This window comes from Lissotriton vulgaris, chromosome 8, assembly GCF_964263255.1.
Source record: "Lissotriton vulgaris chromosome 8, aLisVul1.2, whole genome shotgun sequence".
Taxonomy (NCBI): domain Eukaryota; kingdom Metazoa; phylum Chordata; class Amphibia; order Caudata; family Salamandridae; genus Lissotriton; species Lissotriton vulgaris.
The window spans coordinates 171,932,217-171,953,863 of NC_141696.1; the positions used below are offsets into that span (position 1 = coordinate 171,932,217).

Genomic DNA, 21,647 nt, shown 5'->3' on the forward strand with positions numbered 1-21,647 from the left:
GCATTATGGTCGCTATCTCCCCAAACTAGTATTTCCATGTCTTGGACACTAGACCAAAGCTCAAGGTCAACAAGGATATAGTCGATCCGGGTCTTAGATGCCCCCCTCTTAAATGTGTGACAAGCACCTTTATCAGAGACTGTCCGTCCGTTACAAGCTCTGACCCCAAATGCGATAGTAAAAGATAAGACCTGTTGCCCCACCCTTGAGCATTTCTTAATAGATGGTATCTGAAGTTTAGTGATCCCCCTAGCTTTATCCCCATCTGAGATAAGGTCCTGTATATAATCAACCGGTTCAAACGTATTAAAATCACCAGCGATTATAAGTCGTGGTTCCTCGGGGCTGATTCCAGGTAATTAGACAGTGCAGTTATAGTCCCTGATCGTCCGTGGGGACTACTAAACCGGTTATAGATGTTAAATAGTTTGACTTGCATATTCCCCTTACTAGAAGATAGTTCCAGCCCAAGTATTTCGTCTAGGCCAAGGTGTAAGACCTTAATTTTACAGACTAATGAATTTTTAACCCAAATTATGAGACCACCCACTGGACGGCCAGTTGAAACCCGTTTGGCTTCGATACTGAAAGTAGTGAAACCTACCCTGTGGACACGTTCTACTGCCCAGGTTTCCTGCAGTAGACACAAGTCAAAGTCATCCAGTAGCTTGCACCACTCAGGGTCATTAATCTTGGATTTTAATCCAGCAACATTCCATGATAAGATTTTCAGATCCTGATGATCATAAGGGGGATCCTGTATATGACCTGTGGTGTTAGTGGCTCCCTCAGACTTTTATTGGAGAGAGAAGTGTGTACTGTTTATTAATGAATCACTTATACCTGAATCGCTATTGATATAAGACAGGGGTATGGCTCCAGGTTTTGTTACAGATATATCTTTAGAGGGTGCTGATACAGGTAAAGATACTCTAGGTAGTCAGTCTTGAGAGTCTAAATCACTCAGTGAATGATACCTATTGCTAGTTTCCAGCGAAAAGGCCAACTGTGCTGGGGACATTGTGTTAGCAGAATTAATTATCCCATTTCCCCTCCCTTTATTATCAAGATGCCTGTAGAAAATACCTAGTGGTAGGATAGCAATTGCTTTGCCCAGCCTTTGATTTATTGATTGAGGCCCCCAGCCAAGCAACCTATTAGCGATATTAGGGGATCTACAATTTATCACAATACAGTCACCAGGTAGGGACTTACATAGTGGTCCAACTCAACTGACTCGTCTTACAAATAAAATATCCTGGTAATCTGTATTCAAGAAATGTGTATTCTGTGAAAGCCAGTGGTATGTTTTATTCTTAAACTGGGACTGGGACTCGGTTTGATTCCCCTGCAAAGTAGGAACATTAGTAAGAATAGCTACATAAGGGCAACACTCAGGTGGAAGATTTAGGGTCGCCTTATCGTCTCCACACACTGGGCCATTTTTATTGGGCATTGATGAAGATGGTTGCTCATTTAAACTTACATTATTCCCAGTAGAGACTGGAAGAGGGAGGCCAAACCTGTTTATGCTTGGAGGCTTGCATAGAGGTTTACATGGATCTACTTGTTGGCTTGTGCGGGTAGGCCCCTGATGCATCTGCGCAACTATGCTGGGAAGATTTCTGGAGATCCCAACATGTGAGGTACAAGAAATTTGGTCATCATATTTGGCTGTTAACCCCTCCTGTTGATTGGGGTTTCCCCTTTGATCTTGGTCTCCGTCCAACATATTGGTTGTGCCCCCGGCACCAGATGTTAAACCCCTGCCCAACGAGTGCATTGTAACCATTGTAACCACAGTAGACTCCAGTTTGTTCAGTCTAGCTAAAATTGGCTCAATATTTTTTGTTTTTTTCTTCCTTTTCCCAACGCTGGATTGGCTGCAGGCTCTAGGCGGCTCCTGTCGCAGAGACTGCTGGTGGTTGTCGTGCCCCCCTCCACTGGACACACACTGCTGGCGGCTGGATGCGGGACCCGCGTCGCGGGATCCCGCGCTGGTATTTTCAAGCACTTTAAGGCACTGGATTGGCTGCAGGCTCTAGGCGGCTCCTGCCGCAGGGACTGCTGGTGGTTGTGGTGTCCCCCGCCACTGGACACACACTGCTGGAAGCTGGCTGCGGGACCCGCAATTTATTTAACTACAAGAGATATTGCAAGATTTGTGCCGACGAAACCAAAGAATGCACAGTTAAGGCTCAACGACTAGGCTAACAATGGTGGCCCAAGAAATTTTCCAGATTGTCAGTTGATTGCTCATCGCAGTTTTAAGCATTTGCAGAATCTTTGGAGCCATTTCTGAAGGCAATGAGGTCACAATTTCTAAGGCCTTGTGGTGATGCAATTCAAGCAATAGCGGTGATCAATGGTTGTACATAGAAGGATTTTTGTATCAAACGTTGCTCCAAATGTAACACTAAATGTAATTTCTTTACTTAGTATGAACCGCTGCTAATCCATGTCTAGTGTGCGTAATGAGGAAGAGACGGGTCAAGTGTTGCCTGAGAATGAAAGACACGAGACGACTTCTGTTGGTGATATAGAATAGAGTTTATCAAATAAGCATGGGAGGTCAGTCTGCTCCATGGAACTGGACACTGAACTCAGACTTACAACGTAAACAGGCAGTTTATTATATAGTGTAAAAACCACAATACATTTAATTAGCATATCAAATCAAGCGCTTGGTCAAGCACATCGTTCTCTATTACTGTTTCAACAAAAGGCAATACTTTCTGAAACATCTAACCATGCGTTTATGGGATGTGACTCTCAAGTGCACGTGTTACTGATATAGTTTCATGCTCCCTGCACTACTGGTTGTCCTTATCTGTCTTGTGCTTTGAATCCTAGCGACTCCTTTCCTCCCTACGCGCCTACTTTTCTGCAAGGCCTAACCTCCTACTTATCTTGTTCCTCTGTGTCTGCTTTATTTACACATTTTCTCTGAGAAGTGTTTTTGCAATGCATGCCTGTGAATTTCCATTGGTATTGTGTTTATCAATTATATTTCTCTATTCTACTAAAACTTGTGTCTGCTTCCTTCCAGGCCCCCACTCCATTCTTGCTCTGTATTCTGCTATTGTAAACAGCTTGGGTCTGTATTCTTCCTTCACCACGTACATTTCCACCCGTCTTTCTGCTGATGCTTGCATTGACATGAGTGGGCCGTCTCCCTTTTCTACATTCACTGTAACATTCCCCCCTTTAGTTGAAATTTCAACTATTTCCTCAACTTCCCTTTTGCTTGGTGACATTAATGTGCATACAATATTCTCTTCAACATCTTGCATTTTATTGACCAATCTAGTGATCAACATCCCTCCCAACTTCTGACTAACCCTTTGCATCATCCTATCACTATCTGGTAGAATATCAATAGCACTACTACAAGAATAGGCAGGAAGGCCTTAAATAGTCCTGACATCCAGGATTGTATCCAAGTAAACCATTCTGAGAACCATTCATCAGGGGCACCCCCCTCATCCACTATCTTCTTTTGCATGGTATACAGAGTTTGTATGGCCTCTTTTAAGGTTCCATTATCTGTGTCATAGGCTCAAATGTACATACAGCAGGCAGTTTGAATCTTGGCAAATACTCCCTCCTCCATGGCCGTCATTAAGTCCAACACATATATATGCTGCATAAGCATTACTCTCATAGCTTGCAACTCTTATTTGATTTCATTGAAGCCATCTTCTGTGGCATTGATGGCCTTCATTAGTTCCCAGCGGGTAATTTTCAACCAGCGTGTAGTCGCATTTGCTTGAACAAACGGAAGGATGCTGCCGAAGAATAACTGCACGTCATTGAACAGCCTGTGTGCCTGCGGGACGTCTTCCCAGGCTGTAGTACCAAAACACTCTGCAGCTCTCTTCCTCCGATGTTGGTGCAATAAGGTTGTTGGAAAGCTCATGTGATGATCATGTAACTGAGAGATATCCACTCCTGGAATCACCAGGGAGGGGACGTGTACGGTAACTAGAGAACAGAGACCACTCCAGCGTGACAGCCACCCTCCGCCATTCCAATAGAAGTCCATTAGCTGGAGGTTCCCCATTGTATGTCAAGATTAAAGGTTATAGTATTGCAATTGATGTTGTTTCCCACCAGGACTGTTCCTGTACTCAAAGTGTTGTAGGCGTTTCTACCCAAGTAAATCTAGATATGGTCTCATCCCACACTGCGTGGCACTTCTAACATGTGTTATTGTCACTCTGGTTTCCCTTCCAAAGAGAAAGGGCACTACACAGAACTGTAGCGCCACTGTGTCAGTGGCCATGAATATATACTGATCCACTCACTCAGAGATATGGCCTCTCTTGACAATCGTAGGGCCGGGCAGTGGTAGCTGGCAGGTATTGGGGTGGCGGGGCGGGGTTTGAAAAACAAAGTGACAAAAAAAAACATGCACCTTTCCGTGGCTGCCGTCTCTCTGTCGTTCCTTCTCCTCCTGGCAAGCCCAGAACCAGGAAGCACCCAGGATGCCATAAGCCAATCACAATGCTGCAATGCTCTCAGATGCGGACTGGGGACCTGGGAATGTTCCGACCAGGCTGCGTAATGCAGCCTGGTGGGGAACATGCTAAGTGCGCATGATGCTTTGACGGGCCAAGATGGTCATCCAAGCAGTCATGTGCACTGTGAGAGTGTGCACTCACCACTGCTTCCAAGCTCCGACTCCGGCCCTGTCCCACCTTAACCCAGCCCGTAGCAAAGAAAAATAAAAGGATAATAACAAAGTTATTATCATTTTCTTTCTCTTTTTTCCGCTCTCAGCGCAGTGAGGCGACTGTCACCTGCCTTAGTGGAGGAGCTGCCCATAGGGTTGGGGTGTGGCGGAGTAATTCTTACAGAAAAGTGTAGTTCAGGATTCCCATAAAAATCCCTGTTGCAATATTTTAGCTCTCCAAGTTTCATCCTTGTCATAATTTCTGTCTTGGGCATTCCAGCTAACTCCACTACTAGTTCTTTGCATTCTGATAGGATGTTCATTATATCTGCTAACTCTTTCTAATATTGCGTGGTGTTTACTACGAATGTTCCCTGTTTGACCTGCAGGGGTTGCATCTGCGCTCGTATTATGGAAAGAAAAAGGTGTAACAGACACATGGTAATATTCAGAGGTTCCTCTTTGGACGAGGGTGACCTATCTGAGTGGTTTGTAGAATCAAGTAACACACAAAGCAGGATTTGTTGAAAGTCTGCGTACCTATTTCCGTAATATGTTGGTACCACATATTATCTAATAAACTAGCATGAATACTATGGGATATATTTTTCCGCCTGGGGACTGCGCTCTGCAAGCGCGTGATATTTTGACATAATGTCATACATCAGGTAAAGTACTTTTGCAATGTAGACGCCAGCATAAGAAGACGTTTAAACAAAACAGCAATACATAACTGTCCGCTAGCAGAGTCGACAAAATACTCCACTCTCGCTTTGAAAGGCGACATTGTTACTCCTGTGTCTCTCTTTCCTCCTCTTGATCCCCTTATGTCTATGGAGGTTTCTGAGGCAAGGCGGGGTCTAGTCGAACATCGGTCAAGTGGATCCATGGTTTTCTGCCATCCTCTTTCACTACAGTGGTTGTACTCATCACTGAGAAGGCGCCTTCGAACTTTTTGTCTTTCCGTTTGCGAACAAACTTTCTAATATAAACTTGTTGGTCAATGGGTATCGGACTGGTCTGCTGGGTTGCGGTGGTCTTCTCCTTACACAATACCGGTTTAGAGAAGAACTTGGCAGACTTCATTAACTCAGGCAAGTAACAACTCATTTCATCCCCCAAAACCTGAACTTCCTTATGAGCATCTGCCTTTTTCCATGCTATCGTCAAAGGAATAGGCATGGGACGTTCTGTCACTATTTGATGTGATGTCAAAAGGTGGTTGTTTCTGAGCTGATTTCCGAGGGTGTACAAAGCCTGTGGTAGGCAGTTCAGCCATTTCTTTTGCAGAGTAGCACATAGTTTACTGATTTTAATCTTGAGGAGGCCATTCAGGCGCTCCACAATATCGTTACTTTGGGAGTGATAGACAGATGACAGTTTATGTTTCATTCCTAGGGCGGTGCAAATGTGTTGAAATATTGCATTAACAAAGTGGGGGCCGTTATCGGAGCAGATCACTTCTGACACTCCTTATCTAGGTATTACCTCTCTTATCAGAAAGTTGGCTTCTGTTTTAGCATCATTATGTACACAGGGTCCTGCCTCAATCTGTCATGGACTAATAATTACTATAAGATACCTGTAATTGTTACATCTTTCTATCTTGTCAACAAAATCTAAGTGTAGATTTTTAAATGGACCTGTTGGGTGTGGTATTGTTGAGGTGATAACTTTTAATGTAGGCTGAGGGCAATACTGTTGACATACTGTACATTCTGCATTGTACATAGTGATTATTTCAGATAGTAATGGAATAAACCAATCTGCCTGTACTGTAGCAAGAAGATATTATTTTGCAGTGTCTGCTGGGAGATGTAGTTTCTCCAGAGCTGTGTACACCAGGGCTTGTGTCAATACTGGCTTGCTTGTGCTCTCTTGCCTGTAAATGAAATCTGTTGGTGAATGGGTGCAACTTCGCTGATCCCACAGCTCCCTTTCATGAGGTAGTGCTTGTTTTTGTAATTTACGCAAATGTAACTTTGCTACAGTGATTCTGGGCTTGATGAACACACATTTGCGTACATCTTCTGTGCCATGCCAATCAGGAGCTTAAACGTTTCTCAGCTATTTAAGCCTTCAGTACAGGGCCCGTATGTATACCGACAGCACCACAAGTGAAACCTAAATTGGTGCAGCTAAGAAACACAGCCCTACTTTATAACCTCACGATTTAGTGTCCTGAAGCCCCATCAGCGCAAAGCATTCGTATACTTCGAGGTCGACTTACCAGCAACAGTAGAAGCACCGCTTCCAGCAAGGGTTGTACAACCCAAACTAGGGCAAACTTGTACGCATGTGTGTGCACACACACGCGCGCTCTTTCTCTCTCCCAGGCAGCGGCGCTACATTGTGGAAGGGGTGGCTGCAATACAAGCAATATCCGATAATAATTTGTTCAACTTCGCCAAGACGCACCTACTATATCACTTGGTTACATATTTTCTTAGGATGGGTTTCATGTCAATGGCTGCGCCACTCAGTGTAAAAAGGGAGCAGATATCACTTATCGGCGAAAGCTACCGGCTTTCGAGCCGGTGACTCACCAAATGAATATATCTTGGGTAATGTAAATGGTGCTCATGTAAAGCGCTCCAAGTAGGCGCTATATATACTCATACATATTACTTCTAAGTTACATCAAAAGCAAGTGAGATTGCTCTCCCCTTGTTGTTAAGGCGACAAAGGGACAGTAGTGTTGTATGAAGTAGTCTCTATAGCTTATCTTAGAGCAGGAAGGAATCTTATTAGCAGTTCTTGGTGCTTAGAGTTCGTAGCTTAATGTTGTCAGTTAGCATGTTCCCCAGCCAAATATTACTAGGTATTTTAATAATATATCTACAAGGGTTTTGTTCAACTCACCTGTATCTCCAGTGCTACACTGTTGCTCCCGGTAACAACCCGATGGGCATGATGGATAGCTAAACCTGAGCGGCATTATATCACCTGCACACCAGGGTATGGTATCTCCTACCTTTGGCGCTTTATTGGGACTGCAGTGGATGTATACTTGTTAAATTGCAATCAGTTTTCTGGGGAGGGGAAGGGCATTCCATAAAATTGGAGGCGAGTCACCATACAATATCAAGTGCACGTTTTCAGGGGTCTCCAAACCGGTCCTGGAGGGCCAGATTTTTTGGATATCCCCATTGAGATGCATGTAGTAATTTAAAAAATCTGGCATGGATCCGGCCCTCCAGGACCGGTTTGGAGACCCCTGGTTTAGATAGTTGATTGGCTCATTCACATTCGTATTTTTACTCTATGTTTGGATACTCTCAGCTTAGAGAATGCTAGATACGGAGAGCGGTGCTTAATTTTGAGCCAGGGTTTGAAAGGGGGGCTTACCAGAATCCCCTTTTGGAGGCTAGAATAGGAGGAAGGCAGTACCTTGCATGGGGAAAAATGGGCAGAGTATGCCGGTTAACGGATTATAAAGGCTTTACGGCAAGGACTCAAACTATTCAGTGTTGGTGGTTCAGTCGCCAACGTTCATTTGCGACAGCTACCGGTTTGTGGACACAACAATGTTACTCAAATTACATACGGACATAGAGTCTGACATTTCACGTTACCGGAATCTGATGAACTATTCTAGGTGAAATATAACCGACGTAGAGTTGGCAGCGGTGGAAATAAGGGATTATCACCGCTCACAACAATGCTGTCAGTTTACTGAGAAAATGAACAGTTACTTTAATCATACCCACAGCACTCAAATATGTGCAGATGTGACATCCGTCAGAAATATTCTAGTTGGGTAAGTGGAGACAGGGTAAGGAGTGTTTCCAGTGTTTTCTTTAAATGAGATAAAGGTGCACTTTGTCCTTTCTTTTGTACTTTGGTGTTGGGTGTCTTCCTTTCAACAGTGTTCCATGGTTGGAGGGCCGCAAGCTGCTAGGGGACGCCTAGGGCAAAGTCAGGCTCTTTTCAGCACGGCCTCTTAACTGTGTGCAACCAATGAAGAAATTGTTCACAAATGACTGAACGTGGGTATGGAGCATGATTGGCTTTGTCATGGTAAGTCAGCGCTTAGCATGTTTATGCCTATGGACATTGGGCTGGGGGAAAGATGACTGACCTGCTGGTGGTCTGGGACTCTCCTGTCCTGCAATGTCTGGTTTGCAACTTTAGGGGACTGCGCCGGTGTTTAAGTACCTCTTCAGGGCCGGTGCGCTAGTTGATGCCCTGGATTCATGAGCCGTTGGTATGCCCCCTGGCAGGGAGTGATGATAAGAAGTGGGTAAAGTTGCGTATCAATGTCTGCTTATAATCGTGCAGGGACTCCCCTGTGTGAAGCACTGGAAAAATGTTGCACAATGGTTCTCATTTGTGCACCGGGTCAGAGGAACAGGGAGAAATCGTTAGAATCAAAAACAGTTCCCTGTGGGAGCACAGTCAGCGCCAGGGGGCAGTGCGCCAGGGACCCTCTCACCCTGTGGCGGGGGACCTGACAGTTAACAACAAAGGGATTTGCACAACAATGGAGGTTCAGCGACTCAATGGCCCCCTGGAGGGGGTAGGATCAACGTGTGCAGAGGGTAGGCGGGGAGGAGGGACTGACCTGCTGGTGGTCCTAGACTCTACTGCCCTAACCCGCAACATATGGACTGAGGAGAATATTGGGGAGGTTGAATGTGTTCAGGTATCCCGGTGGGCCGGAGCAGTAAGCGGTGCCCTGGATATCAGGTAGTGCAACTGTTTGCTGTAGTGCGTTGGGGCCTGCTGGCACAATGTGCGCAGCAGAGTGGGTGCTTGGCGGGCCGAGACGACCAAGTTGAAGTGTACGGCCAAGTTGAAGGTCAAGTGTACGGCCAAGTTAAAGCTCAAGTGTAATGTCATGCCTAATTTCTTTACTGCCTTTTGACATGTTGTTGCCACTAAAGCGTGATGCAGTGAATCATTTTTATATATCAAAGTAGGATACTTTTACTCTTGTGATGGTTGGTGGTGAATTACCTGGTTCGATGTGAATAAAAAGACTACGCCATGGACAACAAACCCTGATTCTGAGAGTTCTTGGGTTCTTGGGTGACAAAAGCTGGGGAGGAGTGAAGGTCACGTTGTGCACGTACCATGACTTTGAGTACAGCGCTCCCATTCTCTTATTTATGTAGTTTTTCATTTATTTTTTACAGTGTTTATATATAGCGTAAACCTAGCCCAAGTGCATGTGAGTGCTTTACATGAGCACCAACCCGCAGTACTTAGGTCTCGCCTGTCGATGCGCATGCGCATCGAGCTTGCGAGTCTATGGTGGCTTATCCACTCTTTATCCAACTTGCAAGGAATCGTGGCGATTCCTTGCAGTGCCCGTGACTTTTAAGCTCAATGCGCATGCGCATTGAGCTTAAAAGCGCGTGCACATCAGTTCCCTCCCTCCCCTTATCTCTCTTCACTCCGTCTTGTTTTTTTACCCGCTCCGCCCCCTCCCCTGCCCGCCGTGTCGCATTTCTCCTCCCCCCTCCCCTTCTCTCTCTTCCCTCCGCATTTCTCCTCCCCCCTCCCCTTATCTGCCTTCCCTCCGTCTGTTCCCTCTCCCCGCTCCGCCCCCTCCCCTGCCCGCCATGTCGCATTTCTCCTCCCCCCTCCCCTTCTCTCTCTTCCCTCCTTTCCCCCACCCTACAGCCATTAACACGGTTTCGTCTTTTTATTAATATGTGGCGATTCTTAGACTTGCTTGATAGATTTGAGTGTATTCATACCACTTCAAGAGGGCCGCTATGTGATGGGAAGCATTAGCAGCGTAGCAGGTTTATAAAAGTGTATTCTCTTTTTTTTTTAACAGAACACGGAGGTTCGTGTGGCATATTAATGTTTTGCACTTCAGCGTTTCGTCGCATTTAAGGTTGACAGGGGCACCCTCAGCTTTACTTTAGAGGTGAGCAGACTTCTACTCGCGTTCATGAAGTGAGGCATTTACAGCGGAATAGGATACATTCTTTTTCAGAACTTCCAGGTTCGCGTGGCAGACCCAAACAGTGGTTGTGTATATTGCACCATAAAAGTGTGCCCTAAGGGATGCAACCAATTTATAATTGGAAGCACAGTTAAAGCTATTAGACCCAAACAGTGCACAATAGTGTTTCAGTGTATCGAAGGTAAATTTCTCGGGGTTAAGCACCGCGTATATACGTTGGTGAATCACGAGCAGCCGTGTGTATTTTGTTCCAATATTCATTTATTCTTCATTCAGGTTTCCGCAATACGGACAATACTTGTTTTGTTTTTGGGAACCCGGTAGAAAACGGTGAAACATTTTGGATGTAAGTTTCCTTCATTTTTTTTACTGCGGTTGCCATTTGCGGCACGCAATGAGGATTGTACACAGTGGTGAAGGTTCACTCGTATCTATTATTTCCATTTAGCACCACAGACTATGTACCTTTGACTATTTTTCTCATTATATGAACACGACCGATATGGTGTAACTTGATGTGCAATGGGAATGTGTTAAACAGACAATAGTGCCAGTAAGGCACACTCCACCCCGCCGGAGCCTCGCATCACTCTGCAGTCTCTGCCTCGCGCCCGCCATTGCCCCATCCCCTTCAAGGGGACTGAGCACGTGCTCTCATTATCTCACCTCCCTTTATAATTAATTTACGGTCTTTGCAACTCCCCAGCCATATGTTGCTTTGTTTTCGCTGCTTCTTTGTTGTTGTGTCGCCACACATCCGCCTCTCACCGCACCGACGCCACTCACCCTCACTCACCCTCAACCCCTCACCCTCAACCCCTCACCCTCACTCACCCTCACCCTCACTCACCCTCACCCTCACTCACCCTCAACCCCTCAAACTCACCCTCACTCACCCTCAACCCCTCACCCCCTCACCCTCAACCCCTCACTCACTCTCACTCACCCTCAACCCCTCAGCCTCACCCTCACTCACCCTCAACCCCTCACCCTCACTCACCCTCAACCCCTCACCCTCACTCACCCTCACCCTCACTCACCCTCAACCCCTCACCCTCACTCACCCTCAACCCCTCACCCTCACTCACCCTCACCCTCACCCTCACTCAACCCCTCACCCTCACTCACCCTCAACCCCTCACTCACCCTCACTCACCCTCACTCACTCACCCTCAACCCCTCACCCTCACCCTCAACCCCTCACCCTCACTCACCCTCACCCTCACTCACCCTCAACCCCTCACCCCCTCACCCTCAACCCCTCACTCACCCTCACTCTCACTCATCCTCACTCACCCTCAACCCCTCACCCTCACTCACCCTCACCCTCAACCCCTCACCCTCACTCACTCACCCTCAACCCCTCACCCTCAACCCCTCACTCACCCTCACTCTCACTCATCCTCACTCACCCTCAACCCCTCACCCTCACTCACCCTCACTCACCCTCACCCTCACTCACCCTCAACCCCTCACCCTCACTCACTCACCCTCAACCCCTCACCCTCAACACCCTCACTCACCCTCACTCTCACTCATCCTCACTCAACCACCCTCAAGCTCACTCACCCTCAACCCCTCACCCTCACTCACCCTCAACCCCTCACCCTCACTCACTCACCCTCAACCCCTCACCCTCAAACCCTCACCCTCACTCACCCACCCTCAACCCCTCACTCACCCTCAACCCCTCACTCACCCTCAACCCCTCACTCACCCTCACTCTCACTCATCCTCACTCACCCTCAACCCCTCACCCTCACTCACCCTCACTCGCCCTCAACCCCTCACCCTCACTCACCCTCACTCACCCTCAACCCCTCACCCTCAACCCCTCACTCACCCTCACTCTCACTCATCCTCACTCACCCTCAACCCCTCACCCTCACTCACCCTCACTCACCCTCACCCTCACTCATCCTCAACCCCTCACCCTCACTCACTCACCCTCAACCCCTCACCCTCAACCCCTCACTCACCCTCACTCTCACTCATCCTCACTCAACCACCCTCAACCTCACTCACCCTCAACCCCTCACCCTCACTCACCCTCAACCCCTCACCCTCACTCACTCACCCTCAACCCCTCACCCTCAAACCCTCACCCTCACTCACCCACCCTCAACCCCTCACCCTCACTCACTCACCCTCAACCCCTCACCCTCACTCACTCACCCTCAACCCCTCCCCCTCGACCCCTCCCCCTCAACCCCTCACCCTCCCCCTCACTCACCCTCACTCACCCTCAACCCCTCACCCTCAAACCCTCACTCACCCTCAACCCCTCACCCTCAACCCCTCACTCACCCTCACTCTCACTCATCCTCACTCACCCTCAACCCCTCACCCTCACTCACCCTCACCCTCACTCATCCTCACTCACCCTCAACCCCTCACCCTCACTCACTCACCCTCAACCCCTCACCCTCAACCCCTCACTCACCCTCACTCTCACTCACCCTCACTCAGCCTCAACTACTCCCCCTCACCCTCACTCACCCAAAACCCCTCACCCTCACCCTCACTCACCCTCAACACCTCACTCACCCTCACTCACCCTCACCCTCACTCACCCTCAACACCTCACCCTCAACCTCAACCCCTCACCCTCACTCACCCTCACTCACCCTCACTCACCCTCACTCACCCTCACTCTCACTCACCCTCAACCCCTCACCCTCACTCACCCTCACTCACCCTCACCCTCACTCACCCTCACCCTCACACAGTGCAATAGTCCTCAGACCATTTCAGTTAGAGCTTTTAGAAATGTTTATGGATTTTTTTATTTGTAATACTTTAGCATTGGCTACAGGAAACAAAAATGCTAAACATTTACAAAAAAAACCCATAAACAATTCTAAAAGCACTAACTCTAATGGTGCGAGACCTATTGCATTTCCAATGCTTGTTTAAATATGGGGAGATTAATATATTTTCCCAGATTCGCAGGATGTTGAACGGAACCAGGACTCAACCCTGGTTCCCAGTTCCAAAGTCAGCAGCTTCGGCTGTTAGGCCACATCCTCTCATCTCCTCTGAGAGCTTTGGGCATAGACCCACCCTACTAATAAAAGGTGGGTTGTGTAGGAGTCTCTGAGGTAGCATTTTATAGCATAGTCCACAAAACTCTAGAATGGACCGTTGGTGTTTCAGTGTTCTAGACTCCTGGGTGTTGTGAGACTCTCAGCCGCGGTCCGTGCAGGTAACAGCGGAGGGGCCGGGTAAGGGGGGATTAGGAGGGACGATGCAGGGGAATATGTTATTATTTATTGAATTTTCCCTCTGCATCGTCCCTTCGAAATCCCCCCTTACCTGGCCCCACCGCTGCTACCTGCGCGAACTGCGGCTGGAGACTCTTTTATCAGTGGAAAGCATAGGAGCTCCCGGTCAGGGGTAGCATTTGGCTGTGGAAAGAATTTTTCTTTAATCATTCAGGTTATTTGTCCAAATCACAAATACCTAAGAAACATTATCTGTAAAAAAATCTATGTTGCGGATCTCAGTAAAGAAGTCAAGGAAGGACTTACTCCTTCCAAGCCCTCAAGCTCCAACATGACATCACCCACGCCATGCACAAAGCGGTTTTCACTCCACATCAGACCACCAGCCTGGACCCTGGCTTAAACACACCCTTGCCTGGTCATCTTAAGCACATGGACCTCTGATTTATTCAATTACTTGCATATTGTCTATGGACGATTGCAAACCTCTTATCATCTGCATGCTAGACCTTACAGTAAACATCCCGGCAACAAAAGGTCCTAAGCAGAATTAAGGGGGCCATGAAGAAAATGGGGCGAGAGGCTTACCAAAGCAATGGGCAGGAAAGGGGTTGCAGCACACGAACATTCACAACTCGGGAGCGAAGAGGAGCCTGGATGGAGCAAGGCTGAACTACCTTCAAGAGCAACAAATGGTGCAGAGATGGTGGGGCTTGACTGGAAATACATGTTAATGCCTGGTCTGGTGGCTTAGTGGACTAATGCAGCAACTGTAGGGGGCTTTATTAGACCTCATGATCACAGGTTCAAATCCCAACGGGTCCACTCAGCCTTTCATCCTTCTGAGATCGATTAAATGCGTACTCTTGAGTTGGGTAACAATAAACATCTGTTATTCAGCGCAAAGATGCCATTGGGTAACGTGCGCGTTCCAAATATATGTTATGCTATAAGGAGTGCGCACAAGCCTTACAGATGTTGTGCAGCTGCATGGAGCCAACAAGTGTTGGAGGATGAACCAGAATTCATATGGATCATCGTCGTGGGGGTAATGGACACCTGGGCTGGGGCAGGGTTTTGAAGGCGAATGAAAATAATGTTGTCCATCAGGGCGAGATGAAATGCATCACTGGCTGCATGAACCAACTCTGATCTATCAAACGAGCTTCACTTAAGGAAGTAGTCGAAACTTTAAAACTTTAACGCAAAAAATCTAATATGGTAACATTTCCATAAATTAAAAACTATCAAAAACAAAACGCTGAGCAAAAAAAAAGATGGTACCATTTCTACAAATTGAAAAATAACAAACTGAAAACATAACTGCTGAATGCAGAAAGATAATAAACACTAATGAGGCTTTCAATTTAATTACTGGAAGCTCTACTACTGCGCTGACCTGGAGGTCTGCAAATGCAAAAATAGAAACATGATAAAACCACCAAAAGGCACAAGAAGCAATTTAATTAATTAGAAAGAAGCACGCAAAATGGAGTTAACCTAAATCGAGTACTTTGTTCCATTTTACTTCGCCAGACCTTTGTTTTTCGCCTAATCTCGTTATTTTTGGCGGCTGACGCGCGGCGTGCCCCTCCGCTCACAAATGATGTGTTTTTGCGTTATTCCCACGGGCGCGCGGCCCAGTCGATGGTGTTTGTGAATGTGATCGGACTGACAGGCCCCGCCCGGAGCGCTTACAAATAACGCGGGCACCGGAAGCGCTCGCGTACCTGGGCCTGTTCCATCTTCCAGGAGAGATGTCGTCTCACAAAACTGAGGCGCGTCACTCCCAATCCGTCCCGTCTCCAAAGCCCTGGAGGCCCAGACCAAAGGCACACTTGGAAAACAAATTCCCTTAGCAAGCTGACAGCTCCACGTCAAATTAATATCCACAGAGGTCTGCAGCTAAATAAGGCGCTCAAAGGATTTGTGAACATTGTCTGTTGTGTCCTTCCCTGGCACGTGATGTGTCATGCTAAGCTTCCTAACAGAAGGGGTTTTAATTAAGAGGCGCTATCTGCGCCCCATGGTCTGCAGGTAGATTGCCATTGAGGGTTTTTGTAAAGAATCTTTTTTTTGATCTTGATATGGATGAAAGTATTTTGCAAACTTGCTCAACTAAAAAGCACTGTCAAAGCCAACAGGTCTAAGCAGTGAAACCTATTGGTTTTACCAATGCAAGCACATGTCCCAATATATCAAATCGTAAAAAACATTATCTGCTAGTTAAAATATAAGTAAATAAAATAAGGATGTGTAAGAAACGAGAATTGCTTGAGGGGGTTGAGAACACACCTCAAATAATATACACAATTCTTGTCAGGGTAAAGTTATTAACTAAAGCCAAGGTTAACTCTCTGGTCGCTTGGCATAAAGCAGTCAGGCTTAACTTAGAAGCAACGTGTAAAGTATTTATGCATCAAAACAGTAATGAAGTGAAGGCACAACAAGAAAAATTCAAACCCAATTTTAAAAAATTGAGAATATTTTAATAAATATTATGACACCAAAAATGACTAAAATCCAATAAGTAGACTTGGAGATATTACTTTTTAATGTTTGAATTAAAAAGAATGCCAGAAAGCACAAAGCACCAATCGCAGTTACCTGGTCGCACTAGACCGGGTCAAAGTCAAAATTTAAGGCAGAAGGCAGACTGTGATATATTGGCAGTCGGATACAGGGACCAAGTTCAGCTGGGTAGAACGTTTACCTTTGCAGTCTGAAACTTTGATGGAGAAAAAGTATGTGCCTGTGGAGGCCTCGCCATAGATTGGACACTACTCATTGTCAGTCCAGATCAAGCCCTCTATATTCAGACTTAGAAGCTTTTCTGGAAGTCAGATCCCCTTCGGCAGGGAAAACCAGCATGTTGGCCGACTAGCGATTTTACATCAACAGCTGTTGCTTCGAAAGTGATTGTGGTCTCCGTCAATTCTCTAAGTACCAACTTACATTATAAGTTATTGTAATATAACCCAGTGTTTTCCTATGGGAGAGCCAGCCTTGCGACAGTGTTAAAAACAACTTAGGAGGTTTTTCACTGCCCGGACAGGTAAAACCTTAAATGTACATGTCCTACTTTTTAAATACCATGCTCCCTGCCCTGTGAGCATTTAGGGTGTACATAAGGTGTGACTTATAAATATTAAAAAGGTAGGTTTCGCCTGGCAAAAGGTGTATTTCGACGGGTCAAATGGGCAGTTTAAAACTGCACCCACCGCTGCAATGGCAGGCCTGAGACATGTTTCACAGGGCTGCTTTAGTGGGTGCCACTATGAGTGCTTCAGCCCATTAGTCGCATTTAATTTACAAGCCCGAGTACAAGTAATACTATATACTAGGGACTTATAAGTAAATTAACTGTGTCAATTAAGTGTATGCCAATTCTACGAGGTTTAAACAGGAAAGCACAAGCACATTACCGCTGGTTAGCAGGAGTAAAGTGCTCAGAGCCCCATGGCCAACAAAACGGGTTCAGCAAAAAAAGGCCAAAATATAGGATGAGCCTGCAGGATGGGAACATTTCTAACAGATTGGGACTGGAAGTGCTCTGACATCTGATAGGTTGCACACTGCAAATATCAACCACGCATTGGCAACTCCTGTAGGTCTCACCTTTGGGACCTACTGGCTTTTCCAATGTTTTTTTATGATTCTGTACGGAAAACATAAGCTTATATAATAATCTTTTTGAAAGTTAATTAATACCATATCTATTGTTATAATAATATTATTAAGAATAGACTTTGATGATTAAAAGACACATCATCAGTTAGTTTGTTTGTATTTATTATGGTATGCCGTGCAGGTGCTCCAACTTAATACTTTAAATTTTCATCAATTTCACAAAAGCAATTAATAAAAGGCCATCAGAACAATTAAAGCACATTGCAATTGTGTCTTTCCATGCCCGGAGACCAAGCCTGCTTAGAGATGGAACCACAATTTTCAGCTTACATGTAAAAACTTGTTAGACTTAGCATCTTTTGGTGGGTTTCCCCTGTCTTTTTTTGCTTTCTGCACCCACTTGCCAGACCCCAACCTTCCCTTGTTCTACATATCAGTCACCCCTAAGGTTGGCCCAAAGTACCTCTCTGGGCAGGGATTCTGTGTATATTAGAGGTAGGACATGTACTGAGGTGTGTGACGTGCCCCGGTGGTGAATTATAGTGTATTTCGTTTTTCACCATTGCAAGGGTGCCTGTTCCCATAGGACAGAATGGGGAGTTTGTTTATACCATCTTATAACTACCCCTGGGAACAAGGGATAAAAATAAAGTTTAGTATGTCTGCACTCAGAATGTTAAAGTACATCTTTTAGTAAAGATGATTTTTACATTCTGTGTTTAAAAATACCACTTTTAGAAAGTAGGTATTTTCTTGCTTAGCCATCCTGTGCACCTCTGCTGGTGTTGTGGATTGACTGTCTGGCATTGGGATGCCAGGGGCTGGAGAGGGGCAGTGGCACCAGAGATCCTGATGGGTCAGGGTTGGGCTGAATAGACCTGGGCTGCATTTAAAGTAGTGGGAGGAGCTTTCCCTGCACTTGAATGGTCCTGGTCTACCGTGCACAATGCCGTCTCCACCCCCTGCCAGGAAGCTGCACCAGTGAGGACAGACCTGGTTTGTGTTGGGTACAGACACTCTCTGCCTTCAGAGAATAAAGGATTTGGTGGTATAAATATTGGGGCCCAGACCCCAGAACTTTAGAACTCTTTTGGACCAAGAAGAAGAGCTGGAGAAGCTGTGAGAAGGAACTACCACTTTGCTGTGTTGTCCTGCAGTGGCTGCTTCGGTCTTGGGCAGTGGAAGGACTGGACATGAACTTTCTGCAATCTCTTTTTGTGAGTTTCTCCAAGGGCTTAAGGTAGAGCTTGCCCCCTGTTCAAGAAGTCTCAGGAACAGCAAATACTTCAAGTTGTTCTGCCCTCTGCACTGGGGACTGTGTGTTTTGTGCTGCAAGAGAAGAAAAAGCAACCAGGGGACAACAAGAAATTACACGGGCTAACCTTTTATCTTTATTGCTAGACAAGCAACACTTAAAGTGTTGTCTTTTATATTTCTGTGATTACTAAATCACCTTAAGTCTAACAGGCTGACTTTTGATGTCCCAAAACAAGACTGATGATAAGCCTGGAATTTGTTAATGTTGTAACTTCTGCGTACAAGAGTGCTGTGTGATCTTTTTTTTAAATGCACTAATTCAACGTAGGTTGATAAGTATTGTTTTTTTGTACATTCACTTGAAACTCGTAGGATACACATATTGTTGTCTTTTGGAACAGTGGCAAGTCCAAATCTCACCTTAAAAGCACTTTAAAAGACCCCTCCTCAGCTTGTTTCAACCTAAACCAAAATCGAAGTATAAATGCCTTCTGCACCAATGATTGATTGTATAATTGGAAGTCCAAATACATTTGTTCCTGATTTACTGAACACAGCAATCAAAACAGTGATTTTTTTAAATCAAAAATTGTAGTGGATAGGCTTCTAAGCCATAATTAAAGTTGGCAGGAATTTTGTTCTTATGACCTCTAAAAGTAGTTGTATTGAAGGGCCAGTCAAATTCCTGGATAACTTGCAAAATGTATATCATAAGGGCATTATTCTACTTTACTTAGAAGCAGGGTGCACTTTTATAGCACCTTACGCTTGAAAGTGAACCCCCTAGATATTTGCAGGAGTTTACTTGCTGCAGAAATTTCCCATCCAGGCTTCACTGAAAGTAATATTGGTGAAAATTGAGAGTGCTATCAATTTCTTCTTGCCATAGTTCATCTGTAACAAACTTAAAGGACAATACTCCCTTAAGGAATTTAGCGTATGTTAAAGGCCCAAATTGGTTTGATCAGGCACAACAGTATCCTCCGCGTAATGTATTATCTAAAGAGAGTGATTGTTTTAAGATATTTATTTTGAGATTTTTTCTTGTAGAAATGAAAACAGAAAGGATAAACACTTCTGTGAAACATTAGCAAAATACCTAAAGTACATTTCAAGCTCCAAATTTCAGTACCACAATTCTGATAGACCTAATGTGTACCCGTATGATCCTTACAATATATTTCAGTCAGCATTATTTAACAGCAATGTCCAGCATTTTTATCAGGTTATTCATGAGCATTCCAGCACCAATGACAAGCATCACTGCCCGATATCCCATTGAGTCTACGGTTATAGATTATTCTTTCACATTGGATTGTGGGGTCTGAGGTAAGCCACTTCCTCAGGAGCCATGTTGGTAAGTAATGCATTCATTGTGTTCACCCATACCGCCAAGATCCAGATTAAAAAACATTTTGCACTGATTTTGTGAAGCAAAAGTGACACAAACCAGTGTAAAAAATGTTTGATTTACTTTCCAGATTGTTTTGCGCTGGAAAGTTGCCTCAAAGACGTGGGCCGAGTGGTCACTGGAACAAAGCTATAGCTGACTGAAGAGCTCAATTAGGGTGAAACCTTCCTGGGTTGCTTGTGTTTTGGTTCAAGGAGGACCTGGACTGGTGGGTTAAGACCAGTGGTCGAAGTAGGGGAAAAATGTAGGGGAACTGTGGGCAGAGAATCAGAGGGCAGGAATAACCCGTGGATTGGGTCAGTAGTGGGAGTCAGAGGTGTGGCAGAAGGAGCAAAGTGCTGCTGTGAAGTGGAGGGCCTTTTGCAAAGGTTGACTGGTCACCTTTCTCACTGCTGCGGTTGGGCGTTCCACTGGTACTAATAAGAAATAATCTTTGCAGAGACTGTTAGCATGTGTAAAAATGTCAAAATAATAAAGTATCCGAAAATTTACAGCACCACTAATACCAATGTAGGGTGTCAGAGCACTTTACATCACACATATTACACAGAGACAATCAATCATACTTGTGTAAATCACTGTATAGGAAATGTTACATAAGACAAAGGACTACAAGGTGTAGGAGTCACCTGACAACCATACTAGTAAGCAGCATAGTTTAATAGTGATTGGTCTGGAAAAACACAAACTCAGAATTTAAAATGGAATACCATGGTTGGGGGTTCTCTTTAATAATCAGAATTGATTTCTACCCAAATTAACCCTTTTTTGCAACATTAGAACGGGAAAGAAAAAAACATAATGCTCTAATTTATACCCTGCAATTTGCCTGCAGTTCTTACATGACAGTTAGTAGCTCACTGTTCTATGTTAGGATTTTAACTTATTAACTGCAGGTAACAATAGGGTCTCTCTGACAAAAGTAGTAACCCACTGACCTATTTACATTATGTGTACTTTGGGATCTGCATGGTACATGTTCTTAGCAGCAGGCACATTAACCCTCTGCGCTTCCTTTCCGTGAGCCAAAACCCCCACTAGACAAAACACTACCTCTCTCTACTAAGAACATTAATCACTGAAGTTATCATGACATTTTTATTGTTACCGAAAATTGTTGGAGGCCAGAAAGGAGGCAGCAAGTGCTTTTAAAACCATATTATACTTGCAAACATGATGCCCCCACCTGAAGCTAGCGCCAGCCACAGTCCGTGCAGGTAACATCGATGGTGCTGTGGGGCCGGGTAAGGGGGGATTTCGAGGGACGATGCTGAGGGAAAATTAATTAATTATTTAATTTTCCCTCTGCATCGTTCCTCGAAATTCCCCCTTACCCGGCCCCTCTGCCCCACCGCTGTTACCTGCACAGACAATGGCTGGTCAGCGCCTGGTGTGGTCGCACTGCCCTAGAGCCTCCCTGCTCAAGGGCCCTGTGACCTCAGTGACAGAGTCACCGTCACTCTAGGGTGTGCTGCTTCATAGGCCTGCCTGCAAGACTGGAGGTGAACTTCAGAATGAATTGTGACGGAA

The 21,647-nt window shown here is 45.5% G+C and overlaps 1 pseudogene; it reads right to left on the reverse strand.

The window, feature by feature from the left end:
* Positions 1-3,014: 3,014 nt before the first annotated feature.
* LOC147696831 (uncharacterized) lies at positions 3,015-4,119 on the reverse strand (annotated as a pseudogene).
* Between the last annotated feature and the right edge of the window lie 17,528 nt (positions 4,120-21,647).